The sequence below is a fragment of the Ambystoma mexicanum genome, chromosome 5p, assembly GCF_040938575.1.
Source record: "Ambystoma mexicanum isolate Mex_15411 chromosome 5p, UKY_AmexF1_1, whole genome shotgun sequence".
NCBI classification, from domain to species: Eukaryota; Metazoa; Chordata; class Amphibia; order Caudata; family Ambystomatidae; genus Ambystoma; species Ambystoma mexicanum.
The window spans coordinates 1,250,263,915-1,250,282,887 of record NC_090930.1 but is presented as its reverse complement, the minus strand read 5'-3'; the positions used below and the strand labels follow the sequence as shown (position 1 = coordinate 1,250,282,887).

General features: G+C 43.5%; 1 long non-coding RNA gene across 2 annotated transcripts in view; it reads right to left on the bottom strand.

Moving 5' to 3' along the window:
• Window positions 1-1,570: 1,570 nt before the first annotated feature.
• The window catches only part of LOC138481777 (uncharacterized), a 54,536-nt gene continuing 37,133 nt past the window's right edge, over window positions 1,571-18,973 (bottom strand). For both annotated transcript variants that reach the window (XR_011274399.1, XR_011274398.1), the window contains exon 5: window positions 1,571-1,638. This is a non-coding gene — a long non-coding RNA (uncharacterized lncRNA). The remainder of the gene's footprint in view (window positions 1,639-18,973) is intronic.

Genomic DNA, 18,973 nt, shown 5'->3' with positions numbered 1-18,973 from the left:
TATTGCCATATGTTGTATTGTTTAAAATCTTATTACATGCTGAGAATTAATGTTTCCCACAGCATGGTCCATATATACAATAATAATTATGACAGCTTTAGGTATGTATTCATTTCATCTGTCAAGAAAAAAAGCCATACTAATTGGGAATTTCCCAATTGGTTATCCACACCACTGACCAGCAGAAACAAGAATAGGTTGACCATTTAGAAAAATACTGCTTTTCAGCATTCTAGAGGCCATTAGTAAATTGAAGGCTCCAGTCTAGTCAACATACATGTATCTCCCCAGAAGTCACTGTCTCACTGGCCTCTTCACCTGACCCTGGCACAAACCGTCAGGCGTTGCCATGATGGGCTACCCAAACCATGTGACTGGCAAAATCAGGGAGAGACTGGAGAACCTGGAGAACACAGATGCACAACATACTACAGGAGATCACTCACCCTAAGGTAGGCTCCAGTCCATGACAGCAGCCAAGTGAACTCTATGGCCCACCTCATCACCCAGCACTCCCCCTGATGCCTTCATCTTGAGGCCCCATTGCCTGATCCTGACACAAAGGAAGTCTGGCTACATTCAGACACAACCCTGATTGGCTGGCGAAACCACCTAACAGCATTCTTCCAGCACTGTTATGGCCTGGTACATCTAGGTTGTTCTCTCATGTGGCGTTCCAACTTCTGTCCCACAGACCACCACCATCATGTACAAACATCTGTTGCTTGCTCCATATAGAGTCATGAGCTACTAAGTGGTGGTTTCCTGGACATTTGTGTTTTTCACTACTTTTGTACACCATGCGTATTCTTTCATGCATTCTCCCATGGTCCTTGGCATCTTAATGGCACCATTATAATTGTATATTGGTTCGCTAAGTCCCTTTGCATCTCAAACCAACTGTTATAACTGCATTCTCTGTCCCCCGTGTCAATGCATATCTCAATTGTTGTGTGATACTTGCATTTATGTCCTATGGCCTTTTATCTCTCAATTGCAAAGTGAAATTTGAATTCTGGTCCCGGCATATCTTTATTGTACTGTGACACTTACATTTATGGTCCCCGATACCACTATGTATCTCACTTGTCCTCCAGAAGGTCCTGCGTTGTCAGCCTACGTACTATGTTTCACTGAAACCTTTACTACCACTGTGCTTCTTCCAGCACCCTCTTCACAAAAACCCACTATACTACTGCACACCCTGTGTATCCTCATCATCCCCACACAATCCTCTGCCCTACTTCCTTTAGCCTCATCCTCCTCCTCCTGGAATGTTACACTCGCTCCCCAGTTATAACTAACCACTCTTTTCTGATGTTTTCTTGCACTGGCTTCACCCTCTATCCTCATGCATATCCTGTTCATGTCCTCCATCTGTTTCTTCACCTCTTCCTATAGCGTCCTTGTGCCTACCCCCAATCCCACCAACAAAAATCCTCCTTTTCAATCTACCTTGTCCTACCTCATCTACCTTCCTTGCCTACCATAAATAATCTCCTCACACCCATCATCTCATACAATGCTCACGCTAACGCTCTGGAATGGCCAATCAGCCTACAAAAAAACATATTTACCAATGATCATTCTGCAAAGTTCTGTCCTTCTGGTCCTTCTTGAGCAATGTCTCAGATGAACCTATAGGAGAACAAAAGTGTATTAAGACATGTGTACCTACCGTTGAATGGGCCCTCGCTGCAAGACTAACACTGCAAGGCTAACATGCAAGGCTAACATGCAAGACTATGGAGACATTGGGCCTCATTACCCGGTAGGCGGTGAGCCATGGCGCTATTAGCGCCATGGCTCATGCCGGTAAAATACCGGCACCGCCTTGGCGGAAAGGGGATTTACCGCCCCATTCCAAGGTTGGAGGGGCGGTAAATCCCCTTTCCGCCATTGACCTTCCCCATTCCCATTTCTGCCCCATAGGACTCTATGGGAATGGGGAAGGCGCTAATTACGGCACCGCAATTTTGCGGTGCCGTAATTAGCTCCGAGGTCCCTTAGAGGGTTGGATTTTAACGCCTGCAAAAAGCAGGCGTTAAATCCCCCAACCCGCAAAGGGACCTCGTAGTAAGGCCGTAGGGATTTACCGGTACCGGTAATCCGTACCGCCATCCGTGTAATGAGGCCCATTGACTCCTATTCACATCATACTGTGAGGCATTCTCTGCAACTGCACCTTCCCTCAAAGACCTGGGAGTGCCGTTAATATCTATGTTCTGCCCGTGTGTTGCCTGGAGCCCCTCAAGCTTTAGATTGGTGGTTACCGTTAAACAAGGATCACATTGGGAGGGGGTTTGAGGGCTCATAAGGCGACAACAATTCATTTGTGTTTGATGTGTTTATAGTAATAGGATCGACCTGCTGAGGGATTCCAGATCACAGGTAGTGTAGGAGACACTACTCACCCCACTCTTTTGGGGAGCAGCACAGGTAGTTTAGCAACTACTTGTAACTCCAGTTACGGGCTGAGTTATTTCATCATGTCTAGGAAAACCCCTACATCAACCTTTACTGTGCTCCTCAGTGTCCATTTCCCACAAGGGTAGAAGAAGCAGGTAAGGCATTACAAGTGCTGAGAATGGGTTTACTATATTTCTTTTTATGTTACACTGCAATAATAGTATAAAAAGAGTCTTATTATTTTTTGTTTCTCAGTGAAAATATGTAGAGATAATACGCACTGGGGGAAAACTTGCTTACTCCATTCCCTATGATAAATGCTACACATTTGGTGCTAAAATAATGTGTTTAATTTTGTTGCACCAGGACACACTCTAGATAATCAAGTCGGAGGTCTCACTCCCACAGGTTATTCCCAAATTGCAGACAACGATCCAAGCTGCAATTCTTAATGGTATGTATGACTCATGTCACAGATGGCTTAAATGAATATACTCCAATGTGCTGTGACAGTTCACAGGGTTTTATTAAATACTTGACATGACATATGGCCATCCCTCTCGAACAACTGGTAAGATAGCTCAGCGAGTTGACCACTCATTGCTGCAATTTATGTGTGATCTGCAGGTCGCAGGTTCGAATATCGACAAGGCCAACTCAGCCTTTCATCCTTCCGAGGTTGATAAATGAGTAACTTGCGTGATGTTGCACGTAAGTATGTTCTATGTAACATGCGCTGGTGAAAGCACAATATAAATAACACATCATCATATTTCATCTAAAAAACACTGTCCTGTCCCTACCCCCAGGTTAGAATATACAGCAGATTGTACCCTACTTGCTACTTATGCTGGGAATGAAGGCATAAAGGCAATGTGCCTTCTCTATCTCAACTAATCCCTGACTCTCCCTACACTATCCAATTATTAGTATCCGAAAGGTATTATTGGAATATTCTATACAGACACTTGTCCTGATTCTGTCTCCTGTCTTTCACATGAACCTACTCCTCTCTCTCGCTCTCTCTCTTTCCTGACAGTGTTTCCTCACTACTCTACACCTCCAGCTCCCCACCATACTCCATCTACTCCCTTTGTCTACCTCGGCTGTTCCTCCAAAACCTCTTACTCGTTCTGAGAATCTTCTCTACACTTTGATATTACCTTCTCCCTCCTTCACACTACAACTACCACCCCACCCTCCATTAACTCACACAATCACTTCACATCAATCGTTATACTCCTTCTCCTGAACACACAGGCCACACTTTCACACACACTCATAACTCAATGCCACTTTCACTAACTAACCTCACCTTCTCAAGAAATCGCCCCACACTTCACTGCTCTTACTTTCCTCCTGCTGTTCTCTTGTTCTGCCACCTTCTACTCCAACATCAACTGACTACCCATAACTTCCTGTTCTATGTTCCCCCTCCTCCCTTCTTTGCATCAATGGCCCTGGCTAATTTGGTCCTGTCTTATATGCCTGGGAGGTGTTAGAAGCAGCAAGGTTTGCAAACAGTAAGGTTAACCCCTGCCTACTTTCTATGGATGTGTCTGCCGTAGAATGGGAATGACAGCCCAGGAAACTGAATATCCATGTTTATGTTAGGGTGCCTTAGTACCGGCTCACCTATGGTAAGTGAGATATGTTCATGGATCTGTATTCCACGGTGGACTCCTTGGTGGTCTAGGGACTGTAGTGTAGTATAAGATATTATTTTTAATGGAGGCAGTAAACTGAATGTTGTAGTACATGACATTACTTTCAATGGAGGTAGTAAAATGAATGCAAAGACAGCAAATGTAAATGCACACAGAGCACATGTAAAGTGATCCATTTTATGATGAATGGGCCATCTGCCCAGTTTGCACTGAATACATATGTTAACCCAAATTAATCAACTAACACTTCCCCATAAAATAACGCTTTCCAATAATTAATGATTTGCACTTTAACAAACACTGCAACATGCTCCAGATGACAAATTCTGTTTTTGTTCAGTGGAAGTTTGAACGTGCAAGCAGAATGCATTTGCTATTTGCTGTGCTTTCATTCAGAAGGCTCTATTGCGCGATCCAGGAAGAAATGGATACAAATATACTTGGGAGGTGGTGTTGGGAGAGAATAAAAGCCATGCTTCTAGAAAAATCAGCTGGGGTGGCATGAATTGTCAGGAGAATGGGCAGGAGGTAGTTTGAGTGACGCCGCTAATCTATCAATGAAGGAGGTAGAAGGTGTGGGCGGTCAGTCTTCTTCTTTGCATCCGGAGAAGAATGGGAGAGTGGCAGACAGAGAGCAGAGCCGGACAACCAGGCCTTTAGATGAAGCTGGGGCTGTGAGCTAACCTTCGTGGGTGGCGAAAGCAGTACAGAGTTGGCAACACTCTTCTGTTGATAAGACACTTCAGAGAGGAACTTCTCCTGATAATAACACAGAAGTTTCACAGTTAAATGTAAGTACCTGTGAAATTGAGCAGTGCAGAGAATGGTGTTTATCTTTTCCATCAGTCAGTCAGGGTTAGACTGTTACTTTTGAACAGAGATTTTTTCTCCTTCTTTCGCATTTGTTATTGGGAAACACTACAGAAGATGTGTTAATGTGTTTTAATATGTTTACCGCATAACCTGTTTTAAAACAATAGTGTGCATATAAAGAAAAACATCTTTGAAACCGAATCAGTGGGGTTGCTTTTTTTTGTGCCTATGTGAATTCATTGATAAAGAGAGGAAATCACAGGGAAGTGCCCAGTGTATCAAAAGTGGTAAAGCATTTTTATGTGGTAAAGTTGGAGGTAAAGTTTGGGAATTAGCTAGCAAGTTAGAAAACTATGATGCAGGTGGGGCTTGTGAATCATTGCACATAATGAAAAGTGTTATGAACAATCCATCAAAGACGGTAGTCCCGTTGTGTAGATAAGCAACTTGAATGACAGTTAGTGTGGTCGGGTCCCTGCAAGTACTAAGGGCCTGATTCATGGAAGTGTTTTATAATGGCGCAATCCCATAGGAAAACATTTCATGAATCAGGCCCTACGTCCGCTATCTTGCACTTACAGTTAACGCTAGACAGAATACAAGGTGCAGATGGGAGTTTTGTCACCTGAGATAGGGCATCATCATAGACACGCTGTGTCACCACGGTTCCACCACGTTACCACTATTTTTACCACTGTAATAAAATGCCACCAAATTATGTAATAGCCCTCTGACAAAATCCCTAACAGGATATGGTCATTGGTTGTAACTAATTATTGTAGCTGCTACAGAGTGGGCTGCATGTTTTCCTGCTGCCTCATAGGTGCCTCAATGTTGGGCTTCTCTCTCCTTGTCACTGGTGAGTGAAGACAACTTGAGGGATATGGTAGGGTTGCTGTTGTTGTTTGGTCCAGATTGCTGTGGACCTCATGTGGCATGGGAGTGCTGCTGTTTCCTTGTTTTTGTTGATTGATCTTAGATATGCTGATTCTGAAAAAGCCAGAGAGAGTCTGGTGAGCATTTTGTTCCAGAGACATTGTGGAAGATAACGCATTGCAGCACATGTAGAAGTTAGCATCATGCGGGGAAAGGCAAAGAGGCACTGTCAACTCAAACCATCCTCCCCAGGGATAGGACACGCTCTGGACTTTTCCTTGGTAGTCCTACAACGCAGGCCAGCAGGGGATGCCATTCCCTCTTGACAAGGCCAGAGGACTGGCCTTGTCACACTCCCCTGAGAGGCATTATTACATTCCAAATTTGTGTCTAACTGCTCAAGATGAAACCCTGAGAATGGAGGATGTCTGCCATATGTTCTGGTAATGTTCACTAGTGTAGCATTACTGGTCTACCGTTTTTTGTAAAGTTAAAATGATTGTGGTTGTTACACTAGAGCCAGATGCACTTGGGTGCCCCTGGGAGTTTGTAGGGTTTCTCAAAATGTACCCTCAAGTGTATATATGTTTCCACGATATTGGCCAATACATGCATCCTTAAATCCTGAAGGGGAGTGTTTTGGTTATGTGCAACAAGCCCAAAGACACTACTATAGTCCACTGCCCACCCAACACACCAAAGTGCCCCTTGCTCAAACTAAATGTTGCTAACACTGGATTACACCCAGAATCATTGGCCTTCCTGGATTGTGGATGGTACCCCACGGACCATAAAGGCACATCTCCTGAATACAATTTTGACATAGTTTGGTGTCCACCACACCCTTGTTCATGCTACGTAACTATCAACCTTACCACATTTTTGTTTTCTTCTAATTTCTTTGTCGGTACTGTCGAAAATAAAATGATTTTAAAAAAATATATTAAACTCAATTCACCAGGGAGATTGGGCCAGTGTGGAGAGCATTGTTTTGACAGTAAATAACTGTTTTCTCCTCATGCGTCTCCTTAGGCATATCAGGCTCATAATCTTACTTTAAATTGAGTGAAAACCACGTAAAACAAGTTTTAAAGTCATATGTAACTACTGCGGTTCGAAGCACACACTTTGGTCCTCATTATGAGTTTGGCATATTTTGTATAGGAATTACTCAATTATAAGAAATTAGCCAGGGTTGGCAGTAACATTTCCAGATTTACAACAATGCCAAATTTGATATTTCTGTAATTCTGGATGAATTACATTTAATACACTTTTTTTTTAAATTCATTTCCATCATCATTTTGAGATGGAAAGGGATTGTGTACAGAAGAAGATCATGCTGTGGATTTATTTTAAACAAACACAAGGGTCGTATCTGACCCTTCTTTATGCATTACGTTGAAAATGGGGTGAACATGATGGAATCAGGGAATGGCCATTGTTTATCCCGTTTTTTGGTTGATCCCATGCAGAATAGACTTTTCCTGCACTGATGGGAAGTCCTCCTGATTGGTTACATATCTTTATAACGGCACATTTTATGCAGAATATACTTGCACCAAAAAACGTTTTTGGGACCCCCCATCCAAACCCCCGTTTTCCACCTCTAAAAACCCACCCCAACCGTTTCCCCATAAGATGTAACCCTTTAACCCACCCCTCATACATTTTCGTTATGTTTTGTCTCTTTAAACGTTTCAGTATATGTGCATGTCTCTATAAAATGTTCGTTATAAAGTCTGTATACACTTGTGATTGCCTTTGCCAAAGAGAATGTGACATATCCAGGATATTCATCGCCTCTCTCTAAGGGGGAGTCACCCCCTTTGGGATTAGGGAATAGGAGATTCCCTCATGACTTGAACATTCTTTTTGGACTGGCTGATGTGGATAATAACCCATCGCCTGAAGAGGACTAGCTTGGAGTGAGAAGGGGTTGGAGTGACCGCCCCCTTTGCACAGAGAACAATATAGAGGCAATCTGCCTTGAAGCAGGGAGGTGTGGCCAGACAATGTGGTGCATACACCATGTGCGGCAAGGAGGGCTGCGACCGAGCCCCCGGAATGACGACAAACCTTCCAGTCCAGGAGCCTGAGAGGCTTAACACAAAGAAGCAACATCCCACTGCGACTGCAGGAGAATCACAGAACTGGCAAAAGGAGATGCCAAAACCAGGGTCCTGCCAGAGGCCCAATGGAGAAAAGGAAAAGCACTGCCTGGTATGAGACACCTGAAGGGGATCAACGAGGACATACTGTGGCATCAGAAATCCCCAACTTTTCCAGAGAGCACATACACAGGAACAAAGGTGGCTCCAGTTTGAAGGGGAGAGGGGAGGACTGGCCAAAACAAACCCCAATGCTAAGTTAGAAACCTGAGACCTCAGGGTGGGGAAGAAAAAGAATCAATGGGGGTGAGAAACTCAAGACCCCAAGGTGAGGAAGAAGAGACAACGCCACAAAGTAAGGTGATAAATATGAGACCCTAGGGTGGCGAGAGGAGACAAACATCTAATGCGGAGCGACAGCCCCAAAACCTCAAGGCAGGCTCAGGTATCTGTGACACCAAGGAGGGGTAATTGAAAAATAAGTCACAAGGCATGTTTAGAGTCTGGGGACCCCAAGATGTGGCGAGAGAAATCAGGCCCAAAGACAATGCGAAAGAGACACTTTATCAGATTGACTTAAACTATACAATACAATACAGGGGCGAGCAACCTCTATTGAAAAGGACATACAACAATGGGGGTCAGAAAACAACCACCAGTCTCTTGCTCGGGGTCTAAACTCAATTGTATTTTTCTTGAGTTTATGAAATTCTTTTCTGAGTGTTGGGGGCAGAACACAGCCCAGATGCAGCGCTTTGCTATTTGTAACATACATCCTGATGAGCACCCTTTTAAATCTTTTCTTTATAGAATAGGTCCAATCACCCTAGAGCTAGGGACAAGCCAAGTTTATGGTGACTTAAAAAAAAAGGAAATTTTGAAAAACAATACCACCTTGTCCCTCTCCTGCTTCTAATCTAACACTAAAAGAAAAAAAAAAACTTTAAAAAACTTAAAAGGGTTTTGAAAATGTTTTCATCTATCTTTCGGCGGTAAGGTAAACATTAGAAGGAACAGGTTATGGTATGTCTCATCATAGCATGATGCTATTTACAACATGTGATATTCCTGTAGAAAAGCACATGTGGTAATACTGCCAGACAGAATTATTGCCACGTACATAATATATACTTTTGAAAGGAAAACAACTATTTGCTTTAATGCTCTAAGATACAGAAGTTTCCTAAAACAGCAGTGCATGTTCTTGGCAGCAGCCACTGAGACCAAAATTCAAATGTGGTTTTAACTTAGCTTCAACATAGCCAATGGCATTTCTATCTTTTGGTTCAAGCAGCAAACCAGTAGAATGTAATGAGTGCGGCTGTGGGTGTGGTTTTCCGTTGTTTTTCACGTAAGTCTTTCTTCTGTGGATACCTTTGTTTTGGAGGCGGGCCCTTATCAGCACTGCACAAAAACGGCTACCGGGGCCAGTGTGGTTTTCCCTGGTTTGCCGTGAGGAGCCACAGTGATAAGGTGGCTATTATTTTTTCATCTCACATCTCGCCCCAAGACACATGTTCTCCTCTTAACGTGTCACCTAAGGTGCGATAAAAGACCTAACCTGACTGCCCTACACTTGGGAAGGCATTTGGTAAAGACTTGGTAAAGACTTGCAGCCCTAATTTCTTTGGGTATATGAATGACATTCACTTTTATTTAACCTCTGAGATGAAGCATCTAGCCCATGTGATTACCTGTTACAGTCAATTCCTACAGAGACCCTTTTGACAGAGATACTGGTTTATACTAAGCAGGGCTAGAATGGCCTTTCAGTTGCTTGGTTAAGTATTATGTAAGAAGAGCCGGAGGCAGGATGGATTGAGGAACAGGTAAGTGTATTCGCAAAAGGGGCCCGGCGTGCCCATCTACACCTCAACTCCTCCAACGGTTCACTGGGTCACACGAACCAAGCTCCGTAAGAAAACAAGGAGATTTTTTTGCGTGCCCCAGCGTTCCATACATAACATTCTCTACACCTCCCTCCTTAACAAAAACAAGAAACATATCCAATTAACATAACCAAGCTAAAATTTACAATACTACTTAAATTTTATAATGGAGAAAAGTTGCATTAAAACATTTGAACTCATTCTGACTCCTAAGACTTTTATAAAGGTGATATAAGTAACCTTTGTCAGCACTAACACATTTCCAAATTAAGCATGGATGAACCACACTCTTTCAATATGATGTGTAGTCTTTCATCCACACTAGTCTTGACCTGGATCTCTGATAACTACCGGAACTCTCATTAACATCTCTACCAACAACATTCTCGCTCTACTCATGAACACTTCCATCAGAACTGTCGTGAGCACCTTTGCCTTCGGCACTCTCACTACCACCTTGAACACTTCCACTCTCTTCATCTCTTTTCTTTTTGCTGTCATTATTTGACTCATTTTTTTCTACTCTCCTATCCTCACCATATGCTTTCGCAATCCTCCCTTTGGACCATACCTCTCCTCCTTCTAATATAACCACACTCTTCCTTACTGCAGAAATCCTTTTTGGACCCACAAACTTGCTGTCCAAACATTTGTTTACCAGTCTGGGATTCTTTACGTATATCATTTCTCCTACTTTCCACTCACGCTCTTTCACTTTCTCACAGGCATCAAAACACAATTTCTTCCTCTCCTGGCTCTCCCTGATACATTTCATTATCTGTTTTCTATCCACTTGAACTACTCCTGCTACTCCCAACCACCCTGGACACAATTAGGTTCCTGGTTCTCTTCCTTTAAGAGAAACAAATGGTGATACCTTTATCACTGAATGCAGGGTAGTGAGATAATTCCATGTCATTATCTCTAACATCTGCTTCCATGGCTGCCTTACCCTCATGGCTAATTGCAAGCCTTCCTTCAAAAAACGGTTTACTCTCTCCACTAGGCCATTGGCCCTTGGGTGATATAATGCAGTTCTAACATGTCTAATGCTATAACTGCTGAGACATTTTTTCATTGCCGCCGGGAAAAACTGAACTCCATTATCCGACACAAGTTCAGTGGGCACCCCCTCTCTTAGGAAAATTTTCTCTAAAAATACAATGAGCTCTCTAGCCGTGACCTCTCTTACTGCTTCCCATTCTACCCATTTCATGTGGAAATCCACCAACACAAACAGAAATTTCAATTCATCTCCTAATCCCATAATGGGTCCCATAATGTCCACAGCAACCTTAGACCACGGCTGCTCTGGCACCGTGTCAAAACTCAACAGTGTTTCCCTCGTCACTTTTGTTTTGTCACTCAATTGACACTCCATGCAATCCTTCACCCACCTTTCTGCCATTTTGTCAATACGCGGCAACCAGAAATTCTGTCTGAGTTTTCTCTTCATCGCACTTTCCCCTGGGTGACCCTCATGAGCCAACTCCAAAAGAGTCTGCCGGATCGCCACTGGAGGTACCGCACATCGTCCTCTCCTCAATTTGCCATCATTTATGTTCAACTCCTCCTTAACTTCCCACCAAATGTTAAAACTCTTATCCAAATTATTCTTGTGGGGCCATCCCTTCACAGTCCATTCTTTGATCAACTTGAGTTCTTCATCAGAATCCTCTCCCTGTAACCACTTTTCTTGAGCCACTGCCTCATTCACCTCAGCTACCACCGATTCTTCCAATGTCTCATCCTCCACTATCTCAGTTTCTCTTAAAGGCATCCTCGATAGACAATATGCTACCACATTCTTCTTCCTAGGCAGATAACTCAGGTCAAAATTATACCCTTGAAGACCCAAGCCCCACCTGCTTATCCTTGGCGAACCCAAAGCCCACCCTTCACTCTCAAACAACTGTACCAATGGCTTGTGATCAGAGCGAACTACAAATCGTCTGCCCCACAAGAAAAATTTAAAATGCACCACAGCCCAAAACATGGCCAAAGTCTCTCTCTCGATCACTGAATACGTGGACTCCGCCCCCCTCAAAGCTCTTGAGGCAAAGGCAATAACTCTCTCCTGATTCTCTTTATCCAATTGTACCAATGTGGCTCCCAACCCCCTCAAGCTAGCATCTACAATCAGAACTGTTTTATCCATGGGATTAAACCTCCCAATAGACGGTGCTTTACTGATTGCTTCTTTGATACCTTCAAATGCCTTCCCACATTCTGGAGGCTACTCAAATCTCAACCCCTTTTTAAGTATCATTCTTATTGGGGCCAACACTATTGCAAAATCTTTCACAAAACGATGGTAATATTCTGCAAGGCCTAAAAAAGACCTCACTTGGTCCTTATCCGTCGGTACAGGGGCTTTTTCTACAGCTTCCAATAAAAAATTTTTTGGTCTCACACCCAATTCATCAATCTCATGTCCGAGATACTCCACCTTCCTCACTGCAATCTTACACTTGTCTAATCTCACAGTCATTCCGGCTTCCGACAACCTTCCCAACACTTGCCTCAAAACTTCATCATGTTCAGCCTTAGAGTTTGCAAACACAAGCATGTCATCTTGGAACACTACAACATTCCTCACACCCTCCATCACTTTGTCCATAACTCTCTGAAATATAGCCGCTGCCGAGGCAAGTCCGAATGGCATCCTTCGATACTTGAAAGTTCCAAAAACCGTAATGAATGCCGTCAAATGCTGGCACTCTTCCTTCAAGGGTATCTGGTGATAAGCCTGAGACAGGTCAATCACAGAAAATACTCTGGACTTATCGAGAGTTGACAACTTGTCACTTATTATCGGCAAAGGGTGCCTGTCTACAAGAATGTTCCTGTTGATGTCCCTCATATCAACACAAAGCCTTATATCACCATTTGCCTTGGCTTCCACGACGACTGGCGATAACCATTCTGAACTTTCACTTTCTTCAATAATTCCTTTCTGTAATAAGGACTCAATTTCAGTCTTTAGTCTCTCTCTTAGGTTATGAGGTATCGGCCTCACCTTATGCACCTTGGGAACTGCTCCTGCTTTTAAGCGAATCGCATGTTCAAAGTCTCTCACCATTCCCAATTCTCCTTTAAAAACTGCCGAGAACTCCTCCTCCCATTTGTCATGAACCTCAGCTACAGAAACTGGATCTTCGGCACTTGCTTGTATCCTGATTCCAAGCTTGCACTGTTCCTCCCAGCCTAACAAAGACGAGCCTTCCTGTGTGACAAATACATCTGAATCACAACTTCTGCCCTTATACTTAATCATTGCTTGGAACTTGCCTAACACGTCTATCTTCACATTTCCATAGGCATATGGTTCTATGCCGTGCTCCTTCAAATCCTCTACCTTCCTTTGCAAACAGACTTCATATGTTTTCCTCGAGATCAGCGTCCATGGAGAGCAACTATCCACTTTTAATGCCACCACTATTCCGTTCATCATAAACACATCGGTCAGAGCACTCCGCTTGCCGGATACTTCTGATACTTCCAGCACGTGTTTGGTCTGAGTCAGCTGAGCAACATCCGCGTTTTCTTATTGCTCTGAGATTCTTGCACTAGACCCTATGCACTGCACTTGCCCTGATTACCTACACACTCTGGACGAAATGTCCTTTTTTCTTTCACTTCAAGCAGAAAATGTTCTTTGCAGGACAAAACGTGCTCGTAGAGATATGGCGATTGCTGCCACATTTGTAGCATTTGACTTCTCTGCTCAAATTCATTTTCTTGATTGCTCTCACAGCTGCTACTTCACCCTCTGTTTTTTCACTTTTCATCGTGGACATGTATTTGTGTGTCTGTTCCATTCCTCTTGCAATCTCACTTCTAAAGTCACATCTTTGGTTAACAACCTCTCTTGTATTTTCAAGCTGCTCGTGCAACGCACTACTTGATCCCGTATCAATGAGTCAGTCAGCACTCCGAATTCACATGTGTGACTTAAGGATCTTAGCGCTGCCACAACATTTTCTACCGGCTCCTGTGGTTCCTGAATTCTTTGAAAGAATTTGTGCCTTTCAAATGTAGTGTTTTTCTTTGCCTCAAAGTGGATTTCCAGTTTTCTTTCATCTATAATGTATTGATCCATATCACCTTGCCCCTCTAGTGGGGGCTGAGGCAACCCATCATAGACATTACGACCCTCGGTGCCCAGGTTGTGTAGAAGAATCGCTTCTTTCCTTCCTGCAGCAAATTTGTCGCCCCAATTGCTACCAGGTAGGTATCAAAAATCGTCTTCCACCTGTCCCACCTTATTGGTGGTGCTCCCGGCTCAGATAGGAAAGGTGGGGGCGGGGCCATGCTGGCTGCAGCCATGATGAATATGGGTTGTCACTTCCTCCACCTAGCTGGACAACCTTGCTTGTCTGTCCCACAAAAGTATTTTGTAATTGTCTCTAAATGCCTTCACCACGGCTTTCTGATACTTAATTGCAACACTGTCTCTGTGTGCACTTCCCAGCTGTGAGCAGCTTCCACGTTCATGCACTGTGAAAGTTTCACATAAAGCTCCCTGGCTTCAAATCCTTTTTTTTTCTCTCTGGGGCCAGTTGGGCTTGTTTTTCACTTCGTGCTGAGGGCGTATCCCTCTTGGGCTCTAGAGCCGTCAGCTAGCCTGCATCCGCCCTTGCCTCCCCTCCTCCTCACCTCTATGTGTACTGCCTGGGGGGCGCAGCTGATCAAACGGCCCTGCGTGGTCCCGGATGCGGGTCCGGTGGCTTCACCAGCGCTGCCGCTCCAGCCAACCCTGGGCCTCCAGCCTTCCGCGCTGGCGAGGCCCTGTGGGCAGGGAGGGGCTGGGGAGGCGCTGCAGGCGGCCTCTTACAGCGACAGCGAGTTTACTTCTCGCTCGCTGCGGGCCGTGGACCGTCTGTGTGACGTGGCGGGCCCCCTCGTCCTCGTCGCCAATGTAAGAAGAGCCGGAGGCAGGATGGATCGAGGAACAGGTAAGTTTATTCGCAAAAGGGGCCCGCCGTGCCCATCTACACCTCAACTCCTCCAACGGTTCACTGGGTCACGCGAACCAAGCTCCGTAAGAAAACAAGGAGATTCGTTTGCGTGCCCCAGCATTCCATACATAACATTCTCTACATATTACCATCTGTGACACCTGCACATACTAAGAAGCTACTGCAGGCTAAACTGGCCTTTGAGCTGCTGAATATTTCTCTATCTGTAAACTTTCTGTAGTGCGTCTTACTCATAGTATGATGCACATTTACAATTTAAGAAGTGGGGAAATGGGGGATGACTTGAATCCCCCGGAAGTGGATTTTACCACGTGGGATGGTAACATAACCAACAATTATTCAAAGTCCATTTTCAAGCCCATGCTTAGTGCACAGTCTATAGCACTAATCACATATGGAAATTTCATCAAGAACAACCAAGTGCCCTAGTTTTCAGGTTTAAATGGCAGGGTGGAAAGTGAAAGTGAAATAATGGTTTTCTCTACACCGAACCACTTAACTCTGGCCCTACGTTTCAGCCACAAACATTGAATACACCCTCACGGCAACCACATTAAAAAAGACCATATCAGACTTCTTTCCATTTAGGGAGAGCGCAACCTCAATGCTGTTGCTCAGATTGAAATCAGCTAACTCCCTAACTAGGGAGGCAATTCAATAGAGTCAATAAAGCTCATCTATCTACCCCCAAGGCGTGGAATGGTGGGGTGGAAGGACAAGCTCATTTGGAGCTGAATGCCATTTCAGTTTCCAGGAGGGGGAGACAACTGATCAATGAGCGCACTGACTCCCGGAGGGTTATCGCTAATATAGATACTGCCCCCACACTCTCTGCTTTGAACTTTATACTAGTACCTCTAGTGAAGGTTTTTTGAATCGCTGCGAAGTGAAGTACAGCAGCATACAGGAATCCTCATTAAGCTGACAAAAGACAAGGAAGGAAGTGAAAGCACTTTAGTGGGCTTAACATCTGCAATCAACTCGACCATTGATGATGTCCTGGTACAGCTAAAATCGGATTCAAAATAACAATTGGAAATGTTGACGACTCTGCACAGTAATTGGCAGGGATTTGAATGGTGAATTAAGATCTCTGAATGAGATGATGAAAGATATGAAACTGGAGTCTCACTGCCTACACCAAAACAATTGTAGACTTGGAGTGGACAAAGTAACCCAAGAGGTGCTAGAACATCGCTTGAATGATACACCCTTCTCCGAGTCGACCATGCTGTAATTCGTGCAGCTGGCACAAATATCTGAGGAGGACTACCAAAAGAATCTAAAAACCGGTTCATATTATACAGCGGAAAATAATCCTAGGAACAAACCAACAGAGCCAATTTCCAAGGCAACTGGGAATACTAAGAAGAAACGAAAAAGACAGGCAGAGTCAGTTGCTGGTGGAACTGGCTGGAATACATTCACAGGAGGAAAAAAAAAAAACAAAGGCACAAAAATCCCTGGAAGTTGGAAACAACTGAATTTCTCCACAAAATTAAGTTGACACAATTGTGTTAGAAGTTGAAGTGGAACACATTGTAGAAACATCAAATAAAAATATTAAACAGGCAAAAAAAAAAGAGGAGATGCTGGCAGCTGCCAAAAACATGGAGGAGGAAATAGAGCCAAGGACAATAAATGCGGGTGTCCAAACAGAAACACAAATGGAACCAATACAATTAGCACCAATCTTCTTGAAAGGTAAAACCATTTCTAGGGCCTACAAGGAAGATAATTTGGTCTCTGGAAGCCAGGGTGAAACTACATGGGGGCCGAACGTAAATACAGTAGTGGGTATCAATCATGATACTGGTAATGACAAAGAAAAATCTAGCCAGGACGAACAGCACAAAGATTGTACAATCATCCACACCCTAACAGAGCAAAGAAAGAGTAAGGACTCACACTTTGATTCAAGACCAGAAACAATGTTGAAGCAAGGAACCTTGTGTGGTAAAACTTCCACTAATCAGACAGGTCAACAATCTGCACATCAGGAAAGGAGACTGTGGGGTACACAGTTAAGCACAGTCCCAAAGTTTTGGATGAAACGGGTAGTTGAGACAAGGACAAGGTCATGGCCCCTGAATCGAAGTATGATCTTGTCGATATTTAAAGGAGTTCCAGCCTTGTTCTATCCGTCTCAGTTGACATTGAGTATATTTGATTTCCACATGCCAAATGCACAGACATTGTAACAATAGGTATAAAATCGAGGTTAGGAATAAGTGCTATCTTAGAGGCAAGTGAAGAGTTGATGGAACAGGGTTACAAGGTAACACGTAAGTCCACCATGGAAATGGAAGGTGTGGAGGGGAATGTAAAGAAAATTATGCCACCAAAGATAGACAAACAAATAGGAAAGAGTCCCAATAATCTGATGCAAAAGCTGCTGTGTGGCCCTTCATGCCATACATCTTGACACAGATCTTTCAAAGATTGGGGTTGCCTGAGAAGTCTCTCTAGCGAAACAAGAACTTAAATTGTTAGGTTGCAATACGAGGGGCTCCAGTTCCTTTAGAAACACAGTAATAAGGGAATATGTATTGACCAGTTAATTTCATTTCAGGAGACATGGTTAATATTGAGCTTTATGGTGGGTGAGTTTACAGTTTTCCAACAGCTGGCCATGGGTGAGGGGGCGGGGAGACCTTCTGGAAGCCTGGTGATTACATGCAGAAATTTAGTCTTTGGCTTCTCAGAGCTATTATGTAATGTAACACCGGGAATTCTGGCAGTAAAAACTGTTATTATGGTTGGCACACTTTGTAAATTGTGGATAGTAATCAATCTACACTGGAACCCCTCCGTTTCCATGTGATTTGTAATGTCGTCAGTGTTCTCATGCAACATGTAATTAGTGATGTCAACGCTGATGTAATCTGTGATATCATCATTGTGGTCATAGACTGCAAAACAGGGGGCGCAAAGTTAAGGTGGGTTTAGCTAAATTTCAGGAGTTTTGTTGCATTACGTTCTCAGCTTAACGTCCCTTCAACCAAAGTGTTTTCCTTGAATTTCAAGGATTTTGTTATTCTATACACAAAGTTGTCTATTTTCATATACATCAGCCAATGAATTGCAGGATTTTACGTTCAAACATAACATGAGCAACAACTGGAGTGCTTTTATCCACAGCTAAAATAATGCCCCTTTGATCAGTGAAAACACATAAATAAACAAAAACTTGGGAGATTTGAATTACTGAAAAAGCATAAAATAATTTACAATAGATATTGTAATATATGTTTGCAGTCTGTGTTCATTTGTATACATTTTTGTAACTTAAAAGGCGACCCTTGTTTGTTTGTTTGTTTGTTTGTTTATTGATTTGTAGGGCGCACCGGACCAGAAGGTAACTGGGCACAACATGGTATAAGAATACTTGAAGCTTGTTACATAGGATGAAGTTACAGAGAAGAGTAGTTACAATGGCATGGCAGTTATACATACCAGGGGCTTGTTACAAGAGATATAGTTAAATAGTGAAGAAGCTGTAATGGCATCATAGGCAATAGGCAAAATAAGGATACATCAATGTAGTAGGCCTGTACAGAAAGCACAGATTGTGAAGGGTCCAGAGTGGTCAGTTGTCATTCCAATGCAGCCAGTTCAATGTGTTACGCCTGAAACTCAGGTAAGATTGGTTAACTCTAAGTGCTAGGGGTAGGGCGTTCCAGTATTGGGTAGCTTTTACCGGAAAGATGTTGCCTCCGGATTTCTTCTGCTTGAATCTAGGTATCCCAAGGCACATGGTGTTGGCAGTTCTAGATGGACGGGTAGATGTTCTCCTGTCCATCCTCTCCGTTAGGTAAGGTGGTGATGTATTGTTTAGGCACCTATAGGTCAGGGAAATAGTTCTGAGTAAGATTTTATCATTAATCTTTAGCCAGTGGTGGTCCCTTCTGATTTTGGAGACGTGATCTCTATTTGGGATGTTCAGGGCCGTTCAAAGAGCATTGTTTTGTAGGATGTGTATTTTGTCCAGGATATACTTATTGCCCCCTAAGTACAGAGCATTGCAGTAGTCTTATTTTGACAGTATTAAGGCGTTTGCAAGGGTCATGCAACTTGATTTGGATAAAAATGACCTGCAAGCTCTAATAAGTTTGAAGGTGTAGGCTGTGGATGACGCCATGGAGTTCAGCTGTTTTTGTAGGGTAAGGTTAGAATTAAGGTACAACCCTAAAGTTTTAACTTATCTGGCTACCTTAATGATATTT